Here is a 23460-nt window from a genome sequence, read left to right on the forward strand (position 1 = left end):
TTGATTTACATTTTGTATATTTTTAGGGAAAATAGTTTTTCCTCTAAAAGTGGGGAGTTTTTATTTTAAAAAATAATTCTTTGTATTTATCTTCACAAATGCGCCATATACCACAAATCTGTCTGACCACTTCAAAGGGGTAAAATTGCTAATGTTGGTAATTTTTTCTACGTTTTTAGGGAAAATTTGCTTTTTTCCCTACAAGTGGGGAGTTTTTATTTTAAATAATTATTTTTTGTATTTATCTACACAAATGCGCCATATACCATAAATCTGTCCGACCACTTCAACGGGGTGAAATTGCTAATGTTGGTAATTTTTTCTACGTTTTTAGGGAAATTTTGATTTTTTTCCTACAAGTGGGGAGTTTTTATTTTAAATAATTATTGTTTGTATTTATTTACACAAATGCGCCATATACCATAAATCTGTCCGACCACTTCAACGGGGTGAAATTGCTAATGTTGGTAATTTTTTCTACGTTTTTAGGGAAAATTTGATTTTTTTCCCTTTAAGTGGGGAGTTTTTATTTTAAATTAAAATTTTATGCATTTCACTACACAAACACGTTATACATTTGAAACCCCTAAGACCATCTCAAAGTGATAAAATTGCATATTTGTGTAAATTTTCCCATGTTTTTAGGGAAATTTTGTTTTTTTTCCCTAAAAGTGGGGAGTTTTTATTATTAATTAAAAATCTATGCATTTAACTACACAAACGCGCCATACATTCGAATCTCCTCAGACCATCACAAAACGATAAAATTGCATATTTATGTAAATTTTCCCATGTTTTTAGGAAAATTTTGTTTTTTTTTTCTTTAAGTGGTGAGTTTTTTATTATTAATTAAAAATCTATGCATTTAACTACACAATCGCGCCATACATTCGAATCTCCTCAGACCATCACAAAACGATAAAATTGCATATTTATGTAAATTTTCCCATATTTTTAGGGAAATTTAGTTTTTTTTCTTAAAAATGGGGAGATTTTATTTTATAGAAAAATTAAATTCACCTAAACACACAAACGCGCTCTACAAGTCAAAACTGTCAGACCACTCAATACAGGTCAAATAGCCTTAAAACATGTAAAATTTCTCTTTTACAAAATGGCTGCCACTTCATCCGCCATTTTGATTTTTGCAGTTTTCGGAATTTTCCTATTATTTTCACCATATATCCAACCATGTACAAAGAAAAACATCACCCCACCTCCCCCCCTTCTGGGAGATCAATTCACCTCAACTTGAATCGACGCCGAACTTTTGCAAAAATATAATCTCCCGTATTTCTCAGGGTTGCCAGCCGAAAGTAATAAAAATAGTCAAATGTCATTAGTATGAGCCTTTCTGACTAAACTGCATCATTTTTTAAAATCCAAAACGGGTATTTCTATTTTTCAGGTTTTTGGGGAAAATCTCAAAATTTTCCCTAAAAATGGGGAAATTTTATTTAGTAGGTATAGTCTACTCAACAAAATACACAAATGCGCCATACAAGACAAATCTCCCCAACCACTCTAAACATGTGAAAAATCCAATCAAAAATCGTGAAAAAAAGTCACTTTTACAAAATGGCCGCCAAAGCAGTCCGCCATTTTGTTTTTTCAACTTTTCGGAATTTTCCCATAAACTGCACCATACATCAGACCGTGTACAAAAAAAATCATCACCCCACCTGCCTCCCTTCTGGGAGATCAATTCACCTCAAGTTGGGTCGACGTAAAAAAATCCGAAAAAATATAATCTCGCCTATCGCCCAGGGTTGCCAGTCGAAAGTAATGAAAATGGTCAAATGTCATTAGTGCGGGTCTTTCCGACAAAACTGCATCAAATTTTAAAATAAAAAGTTGTTATTTCTACTTTTCATGTTTTTGGGGAAAATCTCGAAATTTACCCTAAAAATGGGGAAAATTCTTTCATATGGCAACTCTACTCGTCAAACTGCACAACCGCTCCATACAAGTCAAACCTGTCAGATGCCCCCAACACAATAAAAAAATGCTTTGAAAATCCCCGAAAAAACACGTTTTTATAAAAAAATCTCCCCTCCCCCCGCAATTAAAAAAAATACATTTTTTGGAATTTTCCCATAAATTTCATCATGTGTCCCCCCGTTTACAAAAAACACCATCCCCCCACCTCCCCCCCTTCCGGGAGATCAATTCACCTCAAGTCGGGTCTGACACGCCCTAAACTTTACTTCACTGCAACTCGGCCGCCATTTTGTTTTTTTATTTTTTTATATTTTTTTTATAATCTGTCAGGCATTCTAAACACACCCTCAAAATATAAAAAAATGTATGGTCACCAAAATAGAGGAACAAAAAAAATTTTTTTTTTTTACAACTTTTTTTAAAAAGTCGAGGTTTTTCTCTACTCACCCGAGCACCCTGTACATTTCCCTAAAACATTTTCATATCAAAAAATGGCTCCTTCTGGGAGAACAATCATGTCAGTCAGTGTGTCAGTGGTAATCCAGCTATATATATTATAATTTGTTGTTGTGATTTCAAAGTAAAATGAATAGTCAAGCAACTTCTTCTCGTGTTCGTGCCCCTAATTTTACAAGGGAAGAACAAGATTTATTGTGCAATGTATTGGAACCATACTTGTGCACATTATAGAGAGCAAAAAAACGTTGTTCCTGAATGGTATCAGGAGATTTAATGTATTTTTTATACAATAATGCTATTGCATGAGTAACTCTATGAATGATTCTGCAAGCTGCTGTTGGTTCTTCCACACCTATCACATCTCCACAAGTAATTAACTGACTGCCAGTTGCATAATATCGGAGTGTGCATAACAACTGGTTCATTGGAGTAACTGCATTATTTCTGTAACAATAATTATAGGTACTTACTTATAAATAAAAGTATAAGATAATGATGTAGTCAGATAACTTTATTATTTCAATACCTTAGCTACTTACCTGGTGGAAATAAATTCAAGATGTTGTTGAATTTCTTGTAGTAGAAGCGATACAGTTTGTTTTATCCGGTAGTGTCTCAAATAAGTTAGTTCTTTCTGCAATATAGCGTAATGAGCGAGGTCTATTCATAAAGAGAAGTAATTCTTCATCATCGTCATCAAACAAAATATCCCACAAATACATTATTTATTAGAGAACCTCAACATAACCTCTGAACAATGACCTCTGAATCTCTCACAGACAACAACTAGACATCACTGAGGAAAAATGCTAGAAATGGAAAAGTTCTCTTGACAGCCGGTCGGTCAGCTGGTCGCCGCGACTGACGCCATGACAGTAGATAAATGTGTTTAGTAAAGTTAAATAGCCATTTGACCGCATTTAGGTTTAACAGATTACTAATCATATTTAAGTCGTGGTAAAAGATGTTTTACGAAATTTAATTTCAAATTGTGTTTAAATAAAAAGTTAAATACATTTATCACTTTTATAAAAGCCACCCTTAGTGTGAAAAACACCAAATTACTCCTAAACGGAAAAGGCTAGTACCTAGTTGTAATATTGAATAACATTTAAGAGCGCATCAGAAAACTACTAAGTTAAAAAAATGAGCATTTATTTTTTGGATTTCCTAAAGATTTTCTAAATAATAGATTAACTAAATTTATAAATAATTATACCAATGTTTAAATTAAATGTTTTACAAAATTGGGGCTATTTGATGAAGGCATACTGTACAAGTGAAACTTTTTCATTGCATTATTTATTATTTATCTTTCCACATTCATATTTGATGGCCGAAGATAAAAACGGTACAGATAAGATAATGAAAGCTATCGTAAAAGCCTGTGTTATTACGAAATTGATATTGAAACACTATGCGTAATGAAATGGTTGGAACATCGATGAAGGATAAGTACTTATTATGTATTGCTGTCTATGAATACGGTTGGGAAAACAGTTGACTAACTTGTAATCTTGGATTAACATTATAGTAACACGATGGTGTTACATACAAAAATAAAGCAAAAAGTTACTGTTTTATACATATGTATATATAATTATGTATTTTAATTATTTTATTATAAGTAGGTAGGTACATTTAGTTAATTATTAACTGACTTATTTGTTTTTAGTTCTTTCCTCCTTCATAATATTTTTTTGCACACCTTTGTACTAGTCTTCCTAGACCTCCTGTAGGTTGGCTGGTAGAAAATGCTCTTAGCCTTAAGCCCTCCTTTTGTACATTTATTTCAAATATTTGTGAAATTAAGAATTAAATAAATAAAAACTAACCGCATTTTGTTTATCGTCAAACCGTTTTAAGTTCAATCCAATGACAACCATTATAGCAATGACTAAGGTCATAAATCTTCAAAAGAACTAATCCTAATCCTAACTAATATTATAAATGCGAAAGTAACTGTGCCTGTCCTTTTGTTACTCTTTCACACCAAAACTACTGAACGGATTTGAATGAAATTTGGTACACAGATGGTCTAGACCATGAGAAAGTTTACTAAACTTTTGATCGTGGATTTCCCACGGGAAAACTTTTTAAAGCGAAGCGAAGCTCGCGGGAACATCTACTCGTATGTTATATACCTATGTTAAGAAATAAATAGATACAAAAATTATGAAGTCGAATAAAAGTCGTAAACTCGACCGAAGCTTTAGAGAGATCGGAACTTTTTCAATTATCTTCAGGCCAGTCGTTCTGAGGCCAGTACATTTCCAATTCAACCATCGTAGTTTGGAGCCTAACGGCTCAATATTAAAACCCTTATCAAAAAGGTGGTGTAGGTACTATCCGATTCAAATGATAGGTATTTTCTTCTTCTACGAACTTATAAAGTATACATACATACATATGCACTCACGACTGTAATCCCCGAAGGGGTAGTCAGAGGTGGCTCACGAGCGAGCCACCCACTTTTCGCAGCACATTTGTACTCACGTGATAGGTTGCGAACCATATCGCCGTTTTGGAATAAGTACAATGCACTTAGGATACACATCTAGAATCTAGATGTGCAGGTTTCCTCACGATGTTTTCCATCACCGTAAGAGCACGTGGTATAATTGTACTTAAACTCCTTAATTGAACACAATTGAATTCATTCATTGGTACAGGCCAGGATTTCAACCCACGGCCTCTCGATTGAGAGGACGAGGCCTTATCCATTACGCCACCAATGCTTCTACGAACTTATAAAGTATTACCTTTCCTAAAATCAATTAAGTATTTACATCAGCTAAAGTAAACTCTCCCAAAATAGAAAAAAGGGAGCGGGACTGCCGAATAGGTCCTTTTAACACGTTTTGACAGTTAATAATTTGACTTTTGACAAGTTTTCCGAACTTATTGTCGCCGCTGAATTGCGGTTCGCGGTAAAAAAAATAAAGATAAAAATGAAATTCGACTTGAGTGACATAAATTGGGAATAAATTTAGGTATCAAATTGGTTGAAAGCTTTCCAAATGTTTGAATTGAAAGTTCGGAAGGTGTTTAATTAAATCTTATTTTAAAAAGTGGGGTTCTATATTTTTGTGTATGCAGTGTCTGTGGCGTGCGGCTTAATAGGTGTACCTATTATGCCCAACAACGCCACGCCACGCCCACAACAAAAACAAGATTTAATATTAAAAAGTTTTTCAGACCTGCAAGCAGTAGGACTAACTAAGGTTGTCTTGAAAAAATCGCTTTAAGCGATAAGGCCGCCATTTTTGTACATATATGTGTTAGTATTTAAGTTATAATGTACGTTTTTTTGTGTGTGTGTACAAATAAAGAATTCTATCTATCTAACTCCCTAGCCCTTATAAGAACCAAATCTACTTGAAATTATGCTGCTGAACAATAGCTTTTCGTCAATATTTCTTAAAGATTGATTGCTTTGTCCAGACATTCTGGAAAATACATTATTCAAAGTCAAGGACAAAAAATTACGCGTTTTATTGACCTGCCGAAGTATCTAGGACGAAATAAATTACACTCGCAAGCTTATATTAACAACATACAAACTAGATGGCGTGTCATCATCATCATCATCAGCCAAGCCGAGCGCCACAACACTCGGTCCTCGGCCTTCCTCATCCAACCACTACCCGCCACCCGCCTAAGGTCGTCAGTCCAGCGGGCAGGAGGGCGTCCGTCCCACGCTGCGTTTGCCTGTTCGTGGTCTCTACTCGAGAACTCGTCTACCCCAACGGTTATCGGTTTTTCAGCAGATATGACCGGCCCACTGCCACGTCAGTGCAAATAAATAAAGTAGCCATACTAAAGTAAATTTTAATAACGGCTACGTGACGCTGAAAAAGACTAAAACCTTAACAGTTTCTCTCTTCTGATTGCAGCTTTAATTTACCCAAATAGCCTTATCCCAAACTCACTCCCAAGTGGGCAGAAATTTTCAGTGAAGGCAGTGCTTTTGTACTAACAGAAAACGACTTTAACTTTCTTGAAGTTCAGAAACAACTGTTATTTCTCTCGAATTAAGAGTTGGAATCCAAAATGTAACGCTTAATGTGTCCGCCAGTGTACAGTCAGCTGCATAAGTAGCTATACACTTTTGTACCTTGTCAAACAACCAACTAAACAAAATACATTGTTTGAATGAATGAATATAGGCAATTATTGAGTTAGACAAGGTTCAGAATTGTATAGCTACTTATGCTGCTGACTGTACATGTCCTTGGCACAAGACCCAGGGGCCGAGTCTGAACAAACAAAAGCCTTGGATGTACTTTCGGCACTTTGGGTACCTCTTCACAGCTGATAAGGGGCTACGAAGTGTATAGAACTGCGTATTTTCGCAGCTTAAGATAACGATAAAAAAGGCAAAAAAATATTGCAAAAAAAACATGATTCACGTATGTATATAGAACAGAAAATAAATATAGGTATAGCATATAAACGGCGGCGGGACTAAAAGTAATCTCTTACAGAGAACCACACAGATAGGAAAAGTAAAGTACTTAACGAAAATTATGGGTTAGTGTACGACAACTTAGCAACAGAGACCAAAAAAGAGCAAAAAAGTATGTTAGTAGGGGAGACCGGGGCAAGATGAAGTCCGGGGCAGAACGGGAAGGGAGCTTGTGTGCTCGTATAGTAATCGTGTTCGGAGCGGGGATAGTGCCATTTGGAAGATCTTTGCTCTCCGCTAGTGCGTCCAAGCAGAGCAAATAGGTTAGCCATCGTTTTTGCGTTTCAGAGAGAAACAAATGATATTGTAAGTGTTCTTACGCGATATTTTTTTCGAAAACTGACGTGCAGACACGTAATTACCTGTGTTAATGTATTATTTTAATCCTTAGCTTATTATAGTAGTCCAAAACATTAAATACAAACCAGATTTATTCGCTGGTTAAGTTTGAGGATAGAATTATTTCGTCTTTTTACCTACGTGTGGATTGGGGCAAAATGAACGGGGCATAATGGGATACTATCCCATACTATATAATATGCATACTATAATAGAAAAAAATAAATAAACCTGGAAAAAAGACAGCAAAGAAGATGAAAAAGACAACTGACAAGGAAAACCTGCAGAAAAAACGTCAAACCAAAAGGTACAAAAAAGAAACAGAATCGGAAGATAGTTCACCCCAAGAAGAGAATGATGACTGTGCCTGCATCTATTGTGGGTACTTATATACTTTGATTCAACCGAAGGTTGGCTCATCTGCGGCGTCTGCCACGGTTGGGCGCTCATGTGCTGGAGTAGATGAGGAAGACGAAGTGGCACACATTTGTCTACCTGATTAAAAAGCGTACTCGTTTTGCCCCAAAGCGTTTCCCATCTTACCCCAGTCATGGGGCAAAACGGGAAATTTGCCTAGTTTATGTTTTCATTATTTTCCCAAAAAAGTTCTGTGATTTTGCATGCTACAACGTTTAATTATAATAGAGAAATGTATAATGGTTACCGCTTATGTTTAAGAATGTTACTAAAGAGCTTAATTTTCCTTGTATAACGAGTTTTGTCTTAGCTATCTCATCTTGCCCCGGTCTCCCCTAATAATAATAATTTACCATAGAAACGTTGGTCACGTAACTTTTAACTACCTAGGATAGTTTTTTTTAATTAATTTTTAAAAGTCGTATAGCAAAATGGTTTAGAATGATCCTTAGAAGGTTGACCTCTTGTTTACTATTACCGAGTTGCAGAAAGCCAACTTTAAGTTAATGCCGACATTAAATGCCTGTCTCTTTCTGTCCGTATACTGTCAAAGCAAGACAACACATCCTACATTTAATTTTAAATCGACATTAGCCTAAATTTCATTTGCTGCTGTAAGGACAATCTTTGCAAGTGGGGCTATACCGTTGGTACCAACCTATGCGACTGTGGTACCGCGCCCCAGACTATGGAGCATTTACTCTCCTGTCCCCTGTGCCCTTCCACCTGCACTCGGGAAGACTTATTATTATTATTAAATTCTTTATTGCACAAAGTAAATTGGTACAAAGGCGAACTTAATGCTAGCAGCATTTTCTACCAGTTAACCTTTGGTGATGTTGAAAAAGTGATTGGTAGTGCTTAAGGCTTTGAGGAAAGAAGATGGTTTATATTGAGTACTTAACCGAAATATTAATATCTTAATATATACCTATCTATACAATATAAATATACACATGATACCTAAATAAATACATTACATACATACATAAATACATACATAAAATTACTATCATCATCATCATCACACAGATAGGGATCAGTTAGGCAGAATGTTCTGCTCTTGGAGGTAGTGGAGACGAACTTTAGATTTAAAAAGATCTATAGACTTAGTTTGTCTTATATCCAGTGGTAACTTGTTCCACAAGCGAACCGCTGTCACAGTGAAAGAATCAGAATACCCTGCCGCATTATGCTCTGGGGTACGAAAGAGAAGATTGCGACTTGACCGTTGAGGACGGTCAGAAAAGTCGAAGAATGTGAAGCGTTCTGTTAGGTAGGATGGGGCACAAGCATTGTAGACTATACTATGAACGAGAGATAGAATATGAGCATTCCTTCGGTGACGGATATTGAGCCACTTGAGTTTGTTACGAAAATCAGAGACATGATCATACTTACGCAGGCCAAAAATATAGCGAATGCATAAGTTGAGCAGACGGTCGAGTTTATCAAGTAGCTCTTCGGTGAGATCAGGATAGCACACATCTGCATAATCAATAATTGGGAGCAACAATGAGTTGACTAGCGTAACTTTGGTCGAGTACGGCAGGAAGTTCTGAAGGCGTTTAAGTCCATGCATGGATGCATAGATCTTACGGCTGACCTCAGAAACCTGCAGCTCCCAAGACAAATTGCTCTGTATGTGGAGACCAAGATTTTTTACATTGTCACAGTATGACAAGCTAATTCCATCGAACACAACGGGTGGTAACGGTCCAAGTCTGGCCAGGTGAAACCTGCTGCCCACAAACATAACTTGCGTCTTTGAGGGATTAACAAGAAGACCATAATGAGCTGTCCAAGTTTTGACTGCTTCAAGATCGGCACTCATCTTGTTAATTGCCTCTAGGACGTCATCGGGACCACATGAAACATACAACTGAAGGTCATCAGCGTACAGGTGGTAGGAGCTATACTTAAGGACGGATACAAGGGTGTTGATGAATACGGAAAATAGGATAGGGGAAAGGACACCACCCTGCGGAACGCCGGCTGTAACATCACACCAATCCGATTCAACGTTATCCGTACGGATGCGTTGTCGGCGATCACACAGATATGAAGTGAACCACTCGGCTACTAAACCAGATATATTGAGAGACCGGAGTATGGACAAGAGGATGTCATGATCCACGCAGTTGAACGCGTTGCTAAAATCAAGCAGTGTCAGGAGAGTTAATTGGCGATCGTCCACGGCCTTACGAAAGTCATCTGTTATTTTTATTAGGGCAGAGCAGGTACTATGGGATGGACGAAATCCCGACTGATAAGGATTTAGGAGATTATTACATGAGAGGAAATTTGAGAACTGTCGCATCACCACACGTTCAAGGACCTTAGAAAGAAATGGTAGAATGGATATAGGCCGGTAATGCTTGAACTCAACAGGATCTGAAATTTTGGGAACGGGAACCATGAAGGCATATTTCCAAAGGAGAGGAAACGTGCCTGAGGATAAGGAAAAGTTAATGATGTAGGTAATAGGAGATAGGATGGATTGGAGAATGGGGAGCAGCATATCACGACCAATGCCGTCATTACCTACCGCCTTGCTTGGGATGGAGAGAATAATCTTTTTTATATCTGATTCAGTAGCCGGTGAGAAGTAGAATGCACTTGATGCTGCTACAGGGAGAGCTTGAATGCGATTTATCGTCAGAGCTTTGGTGCAAGGATCAAGGGTATGGGGAGGGGATGAGAAATGGCGATTAAGGCCTTCCTTGTCGACAGACAGGGGTACGTCACTCCTGCACTTACCGAAACCCAAAGAATGGAGAAATTGCCAAAGGTTTTTTGACGAACAATTTTCGACACACGAGTGTATATGACGACGCTTAGCATTGCGTATCATCGTATTGCATCGGTTACGTGCACGTTTGAAGTGGTTCCAGTTAGTCTCCGATGGATCTTTTTTATGTTTGCGTCGCAGTGCATCTCGATGTGCCATCTGTCTGCGTATCTCAGCTGTCAGCCAAGGGGCTGGGGGCCGCTTCATGCGGACTGGATGGAGAGGCGCATGACGATCGAGTAGGTCGGTGACGAGGCTATTAAAGCACTTGACCATATCATCGATACTATCCATGCCCTCTATTTGTGACCAGTCCGTGTTAGCTGCGTCTTTAGCCAATTTTTCCTGGTCCATTCTCGCAAAGCTACGCTGAAATATAATTTTAGGTTTGGGTTTGGGGACTTTAAGTTTATATGAAGCAAAGATCAGGTCATGGTGAGAAAATCCAGAGGCAGTAAACTGACCGTGGGATGCAATCCGTTCCTTGTTTGATGTGATTATGTGATCTATGAGGGTATGGGAGTCATTGACATGGTGAGTGGGATCTAATTTAGGGATGTGGAGATTGAGAGAAGTAGTCAATGAGAGAAGCTTACGGGAACGGACATTATGTTGCAGAAGGCAGGTGTTAAAATCACCCATCAGCACTGCATGTTCGTATTCTGGCAGATGTGTGTCCAGCAATTGTTCAAGCGCGTCAAAGTAGTCGGAGTTGGGAGGAGCATACACAACACCCAACATAAACTTCACCGTATTGAAGTCAAGTTCAAGAAGAATAAACTCCATGCCTTTGTTGTACTTAGGGGGAGAGGTAGCTAATATTCGGTACTTAATATCGGCACGAAGATATATGGCGACCCCACCACAACCCTTCTCAAGTCGGTCGTTTCTGATGAGAATGTACCCAGGCAAAGAGAAAGAAGTTGTTGGTAGTGAGGGCTTGAGGAACGATTCGGACACTAGACACGCGTGAATGCAATTGCTGGTAAATGTTGAAAGAAGTTCAGAATAATGTGAAGGAATGCTTTGAGCGTTAATGTGACAGAGATTCAGATTCTTGGGGAATGGTGAGAAAGCGTTGTGAAGCAGATCACTTAGATGAACACCATCATCACTAGATACATCTGAGAGCGAGTCTAACGAGTAAAACAAGTCAGAATTTATCGACAGATCCATAAATTACAACACCTATCTAAATCTTTTGACGGTATGATGATAATAGTATAGATAATAAATAAAATAAATATTCAATATAATATATAACTAATAAGAAAATAGATATGAACCAATAATACAATCTAATGGTTAAATACACTAATTTCGTTCTCTATTAATCAATTAAAATTCCAATCAGTTCATCTACATCCTTGTCATTCATCTACATCCTACTTACTCCAGGCCAACCAGAATGCTATCAAAGTTGCTTCTTTTTGGTCTGGAAAAATTTAAACATTCGCATGTTCACTGACACGATAGAAGAATAAGCCTAAGTGCCATAGTCGGTTATGTAACCGACAGGGATTGATTTATAAATTAAACGTCATCTCCATATAAAATTCATGACAGATGTATCAAAAGTCAACCACTACTCCCTGGTTATGCTCTAACCGACTATGGAGAAATTCGCACTAAAGTTCCTTTCTGCAACTAAGCGTTAACCACTGTTTAACAAACAGCTGTATAGCAACCTTATACTTCAGTTTCATCGGCAAACCCTCCCATGTGTGAAAGGTAGAGGCCTAAATAAGGCTTTAATGAACGATGACAACACATGCGGAATACCGAGTGAACTTTACAAACCGGCCAAGTGCGAGTCGGGCTCGCGCACAAAGGGTTCCGTAGCTTAAATCAACCTATCTCAAAAACTATAAGAGATACTTTGATCAAACCAACGTTGAAAGAGTTAATTAGCATGCATCACCTCTATTTTTTTTAGAATTTTATACCCCGTAGTTATAAAAATAGAGGGGGGGGGACATACTTTTTACGACTTTGAGAGCTGATATCTCAAAAACCGTTCACTTTAAGAAAAATGTTTTTTAGAAAACTTTATATCATTTTAAAAGACCTTTCCATTGATACCCCACACGGGTATGTACATCGAAAAAAAAAATTTCATCCCTCAGTTACATGTATGGGGGGCCCCACCCCCAATTCTTTTTTTTACTATTTAGTGTCATATTTTTGTAGCGGTTCATACAACACATATTCCCATCAAATTTCATCACTGTAGTACTTATAGTTTCCGAGTAAATCGGCTGTGACAGACGGACAGACGGACAGACGGACATGACGAAACTATAAGGGTTCCGTTTTTGCCATTTTGGCTACGGAACCCTAAAAATGGGACATTACCACCCCTTTGATACAATTATATATCTGCCGGCTTATTGTATAATATTTCAGCTCTTATAATATATATTGAGATTAACGATATACCAACAAGATAGAGCATCAGACACCAAACAAATGCTAAAAACAGTCCGTATTTTGTTTACTGTCAAACCGTTTTAAGTTCAACCTAATGACAACCATCATTGTAAATCATTAAATTGTGTTTTATTTTATTTTTATTATTGTATAAAAGAGTTTCGTGTGAATATCACTTTAGTTTCCCACCAACCAAGGGTTGGCTGGAAGAAATTGCTTCTTGGCAATAAGCCCGCCTTTGTGTACTTCTTACTTTTTCTGTCTTCATGTTTTTGTCTTTGTTTTGTGTATACAATAAAGTGTCTATAAATAAATAAATAAATAAATAAATAAATAAATAAATAAATAAATAAATAAATAAATAAATAAATAAATAAATAAATAAATAAATAAATAAATAAATAAATAAATAAATAAATAAATAAATAAATAAATAAATAAATAAATAAATAAATAAATAAATAAATAAATAAATAAATAAATAAATAAATAAATAAATAAATAAATAAATAAATAAATAAATAAATAAATAAATAAATAAATAAATAAATAAATAAATAAATAAATAAATAAATAAATAAATAAATAAATAAATAAATAAATAAATAAATAAATAAATAAATAAATAAATAAATAAATAAATAAATAAATAAATAAATAAATAAATAAATAAATAAATAAATAAATAAATAAATAAATAAATAAATAAATAAATAAATAAATAAATAAATAAATAAATAAATAAATAAATAAATAAATAAATAAATAAATAAATAAATAAATAAATAAATAAATAAATAAATAAATAAATAAATAAATAAATAAATAAATAAATAAATAAATAAATAAATAAATAAATAAATAAATAAATAAATAAATAAATAAATAAATAAATAAATAAATAAATAAATAAATAAATAAATAAATAAATAAATAAATAAATAAATAAATAAATAAATTGTACCAATGAATAAAGGAACAAATCTTCTACTGAACTAATTCAAAATAAGAGCTCAGTGGTTTCTGTCACTTATAAACTTAGTATTATATGTACCTAGTACCTACTAGTGATGTAACGAATGTGTGTTTTTGGACATTCGCGAATGCGAATGCGAATATCTGATATCGATATTCGCGAATGCGAATGCGAACGCGAATGCGAATGCGAATGCGAATGCGAATATTCGGTTAGTGTTCCAATTTGGCGTTATTTGTATGGTTTGGTGGCAGTTTCGTACCGAACGGGGTACGTTCCGTTCTAGGCACATTCCGAATCAGACTAACCAATACTAGACGCAATTTTTTTTTAAATTTTTACACTTTATTTAGCTCCGTTACAGTTCCGACACATTGCGACTGTGTGCAGTTTCTGAGGACGATTTACACGAAAAATTTAAACGTATTAAATGTATGGCTGTCTTGCTCTGACACTATACTGTCGAAATAAGCTTTTTGTTTGTTTATTTACACTCACGGGCAATAAGCGCAAAAAAAAACTGAATGACGACTTCTGGAAATTTTTAAGTTCATTTAACGACGCATCAGTTTTGAACTTAATTATTACCAACTAAAAAACGTTACTATTTTATTAAATGTTTAAAAAATAGGGGCTATAGTTGGTTTCTCCATTTTTAAGTGGAACTGTTTCTTTGCACGTGAGTGTATGTTTAGGTCTTATGAAACTACAAGGTGGACCAATAGAAGTCATCCGATGTTGTTTGGCTCTCATTTTTTCCTAAATGAAAAATCTAAGATTCTGTTTTTTTATTATGTTTTTGTTATCTATCTTTAGAATAGAATAGAAATCATTTATTTGACACACAGCAAAAAAAATTAAAAAAATACAGTTACTTTCAAAAACAGATAAGTATATATAAAGAACGTAAGTAATAATTAAATTAAACAAAAAAAATATATATTGTAAAAACTTTACAATTTTATTGGTAAAGTCTAGAAGATGATATCGGCCAAATGGCCGCCGTAACAATTGATTGCCATACGGGCTCCTTTTATGGCATTTCTCATGACTTCAGCGCGAATTTCGGGCGAGATATTCTCGCACTAGTGTCCAATGTTGTTCTTAAGGGCTTCCAGAGACACGGGCTTATTCACATAAACACGGGTCTTCAAAAAAACCTCACAAAACCGTCTCAAACAGCAAATTGGGCGATTTTGCAGGGAAAAATGACAGATAAAACGAAAAAAAGGCGTCCCGAAAACTGAATAAGTATACCTACACAATTATTCCGCGATCTTGGGGAGTATACTCCATGGCTTCTGAATTTGTATTCTGCATTTGTCTAGTCCACCAATATCAAAACAAATTTGAAATTGGCGGCCATTTTTACAAATAATAGCGTGATTACTTTTGGCCCACCTTGTATTAACTATTTCTAAAGTTTAGGTACCCAAAATGACTGGTAATGTGACGGGTAACTTGTAATAAAAGGTTATAGATGAATGGATTTTGATTTTGTTAACCTTCCATTATTTAAAAATACTTTTTGTAATAAGTACTGATATTCGCAAAACATTCGCACAAATTTTTGCGAATGCGAATGCGAATGCGAATATCCAAAAAAATGCGAATATTCGCGAATGCGAATGCGAATGCGAATATTCGTTACATCACTAGTACCTACCCTAACTGCATTATATTCATTCAAAAAACGGCGATACGGCAACCGCAGCCACATATCGTAACCTATTATGTGAGTACAAATGTACAGCGAAAAGTGGGTGACAGTTCTGACTACCCCTTCGGGGATCACAATCGTGAGCATTACGTCTGTATGTAATTAAATTTAATCTCTATCGTAAGAAACAGAGGGGTTACTCTATACTTGCGAAAAACTAACTAAGGATAGCTGTCGTGCAATCGGCACGCTTAATACAACGAGATAGAGTCGTGGCTCGCGCAGCAGCGCTCAGAAACTACGTTTTTTTCATATAGAGTGACCCCCAGGTGCGTTATCCTACTGAGCTACGTCAGCTCCATATACATAAAGTTAATTATTGCAAAATTTCGTGTTCGTAGCTCGTAAAAGAAAGTTATGTGATGCAATATGGCGGCAAAAGCAACTACTTCCTTGGCGTGACTGGAGTTACGTTTAGTTTCGGTGGTACAAAACAATAATTTACATATTGAAACATGCTGGTATAAAACATTAACCTCCTCCTTCGGCAGTCGGGTAATAAGTATTAATAATGTACTACTAATCACCGAAGGGGTAGTCAGAGCAGAGGTGTCTTGCAAGCGAATGCTTTTCGCTGTACATTTTGTACTCACGTTAGAGGTTTTGGAATGAGTACAATGCACGGAAGTTTTCGGGTAAGTGGGCAACCCGACTGTTAGATGTTTTCAAGCTGCCTGAAGGCGTTTGACTAGGTTTAACGACTGCTGCTGAAGCAGCAACCGGGAACCACGGCTTAACGGTGCCGTCCGAAGCACGGAAACTTCCAGAAAAGAACCACTTAAAATCGGTGACATGTGTTGGTTAACCTAAGTGATCAGTTACGATCACTGAACCCCGCTCGACTACGGACGTTCCCAAAGTTATGTAACAATGAAGATAAAATATTCATGTTTTGTATTAAGTATCCTCTACCATGTACTGATGAGTTTACATAAAAAAACATCGACGAGTCCACGATGCGAAGTTAAAATAAAATAAGAAATATTTCGACACTGACATTCAACCTCTTCAGAATGGTTTTAGGTACTTTTACAGGGAAAAGGGAAAAGAAAATCAGACCTATCATTTGCGATATTGCATCCACGGTGACGTAAATTAAATTAACACGTTTTTAGTTTTTTTACGATTCTGCTACGCCGTAGCTCGTAGCCCGTTGCTACGATCTTCGTAGCAATTCACACAGTCTGTTTGGATAGCTTTCAAAAGCTAAATTACTTTTAACCACAACAAAAGTGATTTTTACTTTTAAAGGCGTGTTTTCAAGCAATTTGAATTTTTTACTAAGCCTTTGTTGACTGCACTAGTAGTTGGAAGTTTACTCTTATGACACAGGAATTAGTAGCCTTGTTGTTAAAGTTAAAAGCGATTAGGGATAGTCCACTTTAATTTAGGTACAGTCAGGAAAAGAGAGTGAAACACGGTAAAGAAAACTCAATAATTACTTTAGCCACTTTTTATGAAATAATTTTTGCACAAATCTATGAAGTGAATAGGGATTTTTATTAAAATCTTGAACCATAGATAGATTTCAGACATAAAAAATATCACAAAATTTCATTTTTTTGCGGTAAGATACAGTACGTGTACTGAAAACGTTCATAAAATTTAATTATCCTTCCCAAGTGTGTATGAACATGAACTGTACCGAAACCTATAACGTCCCAAGTTTGGTTCAGTGGCTAGTAACCATTGTTACAGTAACGTTTTAAATCTTGCATGTTTTGTTCAGTTTGATCGATACAAGGCTACGGGTGGGAGCGACTGAGTTATAGATAAGATACATGTTCATAACTACTATCGTTACGAGTTACGAATTTATGAGTGAACTTTTCGTGGGCCAAGTGGAGGTTTTTCTAAAGCTGTTTATCATACATAATACCTATAGGGCAGATTGCAGCAACGAAGGTCAATGAAACCCGTTCGTTGGCGTTGGTTTGGCCGGTCTGTACGCAGCTTTAACCGATCGAGCAGTGAAAATCGACGCAAATTTGTATAGCGTGGACCTAGTGCAGGGCGTATACCGCTAGGTGGCGACTCTCCCGCATCATGCTAATTCGCGTTTACTCGCCACTACTAGAACGGTGTAAAAACTCGCTAAATACTCAGCAACTTATATTTAATATCAGGCCCAATCATAAACTGCAAAAACATCTGTTCTATACTATATTTACATCGAATGGGTAGGTGTGGATATTGAATAGCTGTTTCGTAATGACAGGGTTTGGTGCCATAATGAAAGTTGCTCAGGTCAAACACAAATCCACCCTTTAAGTATACATATGTACGGTGGCCTGCGCCTAAAAGTATACAGGCGGAGTTTTTAAAATAGCGATCTCAAGCTCACATGCTGCTCAAGCTCATCCACATAAACACCACTGCTACACACATCACACACAACACGTCCCCGGATTTATAACAGATGTAGCTGGTCCCTTCATCATCAGGGATCGCTATTTTAAAAACTTCGCCTGTATACTTTTAGGCGCAGGCCACCGTACATAACCTTTTGTAACCCAATAAAACATAAGCTTCTTACTCCCTGTTACAGAAATCTTTTAATGGGAGGACGTTAAAATAATGTTGACATTAAATCTATTATTGTTACTGTTGTCTGTTTATGTCAAAGAGTTAGGGTGCTTTTCCACCAGATATGTGCTATGCTTCCTTTGTATTGGGTAAATTTGATATCAACCAATCATCTTCATTGGTCCTCGTAGCATAGCATGGTGGGAACGGATTTGATTCACATGATGAATAGCACATATTATTATCTAGTGGAAAGGCACCCTTAAGGTAAGCGTCCATCTTTCGACATTGTACATCATCTTGACTTTTCACTAGAGATGATTTACTATGCTGTGATGAATGAAAGAAATTACGAGTAACATAGATAAGTAACACGGGTAAAGATACTTGATTTGATATTAATTTTTTGCATTCCCCGCTCCTCAACCTCCTGTAGGTTAGCTCTTACTGCTCTTAGCATTAAATCCGCCTGATACAATCATACATTTATTCTACTTTTGTGAAATAAAATTCGCTAAAAATTTAAAACTTTTCTACGACCGCTTTTGGTCTTTTCCTGTATTCCAAGAAACAGATCCACTATTCCCGCTTTCATTCGATATTCTAAAAGCTCACGTCTGCTCTTAGAACAAACTTGCGTACTGTAGAGTAGAGGTAATTTCATTTCGGAATATTCTTTCCACGATCGCTTCTTCTGAGTATCCTGTTTCCGGGATGTCTGAATACAAAGTTTTATATAACGCAGCTAGTTTCCGTTTAGTTTGCTAGTGATTTAGGTCATATTATTGTATATTTAGAGCATTTTGGTGTTAAGTAACGTTTATAAAAGGAATATTTTAGCCTACGATGAAAAAGAGGGGTATTTGTGCAGCTTCTAAACGGCTGAACCTAGTTATTTGTATTTAGTTTAACGTTGGTTAAATTAGGTTATCAACACACCGTTTTTATGAGCATCTCTCGTCTACTAAGCAGACGAGTGTTGGTATTTTGCCAAATCTAACGAGACAATTCAACTTTTTTCTTTTGGTTTACATCCATAATATTTTGTTAATATTGCTAACTTAAAAAAATATACTTACATATATTTGAAATTGAATTTCAATAGCATAATTATATTTCAGGGGATCATGGAATTGCAGTGTTTGCGCTGAGGTAGCATAGGTATCTCTTTTGCATATACATATCCAGCAGAGTACCTACTGCAATTTACTAAATACCAAATATATTTTAAAAACAAGTTGTCCAAATTCCGCGATAAAGAAGCCTATTTGTTAATCCAGGGTGTCAGCTAACTCCATACCAAATTTCATTAAAATCGGTTCAGCCGTTTTGACGCGAAGAAGTAACAAACATACACACACAGACATAGTCACAATATTTCGCCTTTATAATATTATAGTAGGATTACTAGACTCGGCTTCACAGTTTTGACAAAATGCTAACTAAATTATCTAGTCTAGTTCTAGTGCCTAGTCTGCATGCTCTAGGCGTCTGTGTTTATGACCTAACTGAGAACGTGAGTCCGCAATGCGTTCAAACAAAACTTTTAACAAGTTTACCAAAGCTGGCAGCCGACAAACGAATGGGGAGAAATAAAATAAGACTAAACAAGTTTAAAATTAGGTGTTTTTTTATTCATTTTAACGAGGTAGACGTTAGTCTAAGGGCTTGTTTCACAATTTCTGGGTAACGGCTACTTGATGGATAAAATACTTGCTGTCACTGTCTAAAACATAATTATAGAGAGTGACAGCATGTATTTTATCCATCAGGTAGCCATTACCCAGACATTGTGAAACAGGGCCTAAAGCTTTTTTGCGCGAGTTTCGCATTTTGGTTTCCTGTGGTTTGGATAAAAAAATGAATGTCACAATGCAAATTTGTGAAATCGGTCCATAAATTTCGGTGCCAATCAAATACAAATACAATGTTGCAAAAGAGCTAAGTATAAGTAGTAAGCCGAAAGGTTTGAGTCAGGGTCGTCCTGAACTAGGTACTTTGTTCTACAAATTAGAATAGAATATTTTTTTTCGTGAAATTTCGAGGGTCGCATGTAATTTTTTTAAGAAAGACTCCCTGGATCACCTCTTTCAGCTTGTTTAAACCGTAACTGCAGCCGAGGCGACGGCTATTAGTCTGATAGAATTATAAATAACTAAATTGAAAAATTTTGAAAATTAAACATTTGAAAAAAGCTTTAGCAAGCTGCCTTTTCCAAAGTTGAAGCTCAAAGTGTACCCTCGACAAAGCTAGCTTACCTCCGACAAAGCTCTTCAACTACCATAGCTTTGCCATTCTTTTTGCGTACGGGATTAGAACTATCTGAACTTCTGAATGTAGAGAGTGTAGAATGAAAGCTTCAGTTAATATGTAAATGATAATTATATATCATTATTGTATCACATTCATTATTCTTTGTAAAGAAATTCACTCATGCGTCGTCTACTTCATCGGCATTGCTAACGCCGTTTCTCTATACATTTATGAGAATCCGTTGGGTCCTATACGTACGCACAGTGTTTTGTGAATGCCGAAAAATTAACATGCCCTTTTTATTCCAATTTACGATAGGCTAGACTATTTCAAACTCGTACGATACCAATAGGTAGAAACTTACCTTTACACATAACTTAACTCCTATACTCTCTCTCAAGGCCTTGTTTAGTCTAGTCTAGAATTATCTATAGTCCTGAGCTGCGGCACGGCAAAATGGCCCACTTATCCCCAGGACAAAGCTTGTTTACAAAGTCCGGGGACAACTGAACTTGCTCGTAATGAGTTCCACTGAAAAGTTTTTAAGTCTTTGTTTGTCTTGCCGGGCTTGTTGTTCTTGTGGGACAAAATGCTGATGTGGCTTTTGGGTAGTTGATTAGTTTTTAGGGTTCCGTAGGTACCGCGGGATGTAAAAACTGAACTTTTATAAAACTATTTTTTGTACTTATTTATAGGGACCTCAGAGCGGTGGTAGCTCAATCGGGTAAGCGCCCGCTTCTCACGCCAGAGATGCGGGTTCGATCCCGGCGCTGACATGTACCAATGAGTTCTTTTAACTTAAGTGCAATGTATACCATCGCTCTTACGGTGAAGGAAAACATCGTGAGGAAACCTGCAAATATAGATCTAGCACATCTAGATATGTGAACCCATCAACCCGCAGTGGACCAGCGTGGTGGGGAAATGGTCCAAGCTTAGGAAGGCAGTTTAGACCTTGGGGATATGCATAAAGGTTCCATTCGAGAGAGCCAGGTGCAGGTACTGACGCCCCCACATAGAATAGAATAGAATAGAATAGGGACCTCTGGTTTAAGAAAGGGTTCGGATTCTTAAATATAACGTTATGGTTTGGAGACTACATGCAATGAGTGAAATGTAGATTCGCAGGATTCCTCAGGATGTATTCCAGAGCCATGGTATACAATGTGCATACATTTGAAATATCTCATTCGTCATCACATCTCTGGGGTGAGAAGCAAACGCTAAGCTATCACCGCTTCAATAGCTATAGGAGTTTTACCAAGCTTCTCAATAGGTAAGTACGTAATTTGTTAACTGTTTTATTTTTAAGTTTTGTTTTTTTTTTTTAATTTTTGTTCTTGGTGCAAATAAAGTGTTTTGTATTGTATTGTATTGTAATTAAAAAAAAAATATTACAAAAAACAGCCGCCATTTTCTGACCATTCCTAGAAGCGAGGACAGGTAGCTTTTCTAAGCTTTTGTACTTGTATCTAACACAGAAAAAATACTCAAGCCGGTTAAATAAATTACAATAGAGGGAATAATTATAATGCCTATATAGGTATTTAGTCGATGTTATTTTAAGAAAAGTAAATGTAATTTCTTATTCATTGTTTCTAAGCCAACACAAGACATCTGAAATTAACCCACCCACACATTTTAGCCGTACCATGTTAGTGAGTACTTAAACCGTATGAAAATACGCTATCATTACCTAACCTAACCAACGTTAAAAACCCCCGATATTAAACACCAAAAGTCGCATAACTTATTAATGGTTAAGCCGATTTTTATAAAACATGGATAAGAACACACAGGGTAACATTACATGACCCAAAAAAACAAAATATAAAAAATCAGTTGAGCTGTTTGGGAGCTACGCTATCTTCTTTTTCTTCTGACGACCGAATGGCGTAGTGGTTAGTGACCCTGACTACTGAGCCGATGGTCCCGGGTTCGATTCCCGGCTGGGGCAGATATTTGTTTAAACACAGATATTTGTCCTCGGGTCTTGGATGTGCCCGTAAAATGGCAATAGGCCCGCCCCCTATTACATTGGGACTAACATAACACTCTGGCGTAAAGTGGGTGCAGCAATGCACCTCTGCCTACCCCGCAAGGGAGTACATTAGTACAAGGCGTGAGTGCGTGTGTGTTTTTACATACCCTGCCCTTTACACCCTTTCTGCAGGTGGAACTCATTACCGCTAGTGACGCCCCAGTAGGTAGTGTAGGTACCTATCGGTTGCCCAATTCTGGGAACTTATTAATTATTAAAGACTGCATTCATTTAAAAAAACTATATGATTTGTATGATACAAACGGCCGAGCCTTGTTCCAAAACGTAGGTTACGTGGTAGTAATTATTGAGTTTTTGTTATAGAATTTTAAAAGACAGTGCAAAATTTTTCATATAATTTGGAATTTTTTGATGGCTATGAGAACCACCGGATATGTAACGTAGTGTTTTTTTCTCTGTGCCTAAATGATCATCGTTTTTAAAACTTAAAAGATAATAGGTATTTTTTAGCCATCCAAAGTAAAACATGATTAAGAAAGTAGGTGCATATAGTTACAAAGGTTTATTAAAGTCCATAAAAACATAATGTACTACTTACCTTAGTAATGTAGGTACATTATCATGAGTATTAAATTAGCTTTGTTATCCGCCACGAGGTTGAACAGACACGAAAGCTCCATTAACTTATTAAAACTAACACTTACCTTAGATGTCTTCCACGGCTTTTACCGCAAGGGATAATCTGACACAAATTACACCCCACCAAATGTGTCCATTAACTAATTAACACAACAAAACAAACACGAAAGTTACCAAATCACTCTTTAATAACTCAGAACAAACACTTTTGCAACACTAAAAAGGTTGGATACACTGCACAGCACGGGACTCGAAAAAGGTTTAAGTTTTCTCGAAAACACTGGCCGCAAAACTTTCGCATGCGGTGGAAAATTCGAAATTTCAAATATGGAATCGAAGTTGCCGCGCGTTCGCCGCTGCGGCCGTCACGCCACTGAAGGTTTTCGCTCGTAGGATAAGGCTGCGTTCATAAGTTTAGAAATATCGCCCTTTCTTTACGGAACTTAAGTGAGAATGAGTCCTATAAGATTTTTAATAAAAAATACCGGAAATGGCTGAT

General features: G+C 36.4%; 1 protein-coding gene across 2 annotated transcripts in view; it reads right to left on the bottom strand.

The window, feature by feature from the left end:
* Positions 1-23329, bottom strand: part of LOC105381501 (synaptotagmin-7) — a 487160-nt gene extending 463831 nt beyond the window's left edge. For both annotated transcript variants that reach the window (XM_048631907.1, XM_048631908.1), the window contains exon 1: positions 23027-23329. The gene's annotated coding sequence lies outside the window, so the exon portion shown is untranslated. The remainder of the gene's footprint in view (positions 1-23026) is intronic.
* Positions 23330-23460: the final 131 nt, after the last annotated feature.

The sequence above is a fragment of the Plutella xylostella genome, chromosome 30 (assembly GCF_932276165.1).
Source record: "Plutella xylostella chromosome 30, ilPluXylo3.1, whole genome shotgun sequence".
Taxonomy (NCBI): Eukaryota; Metazoa; Arthropoda; class Insecta; order Lepidoptera; family Plutellidae; genus Plutella; species Plutella xylostella.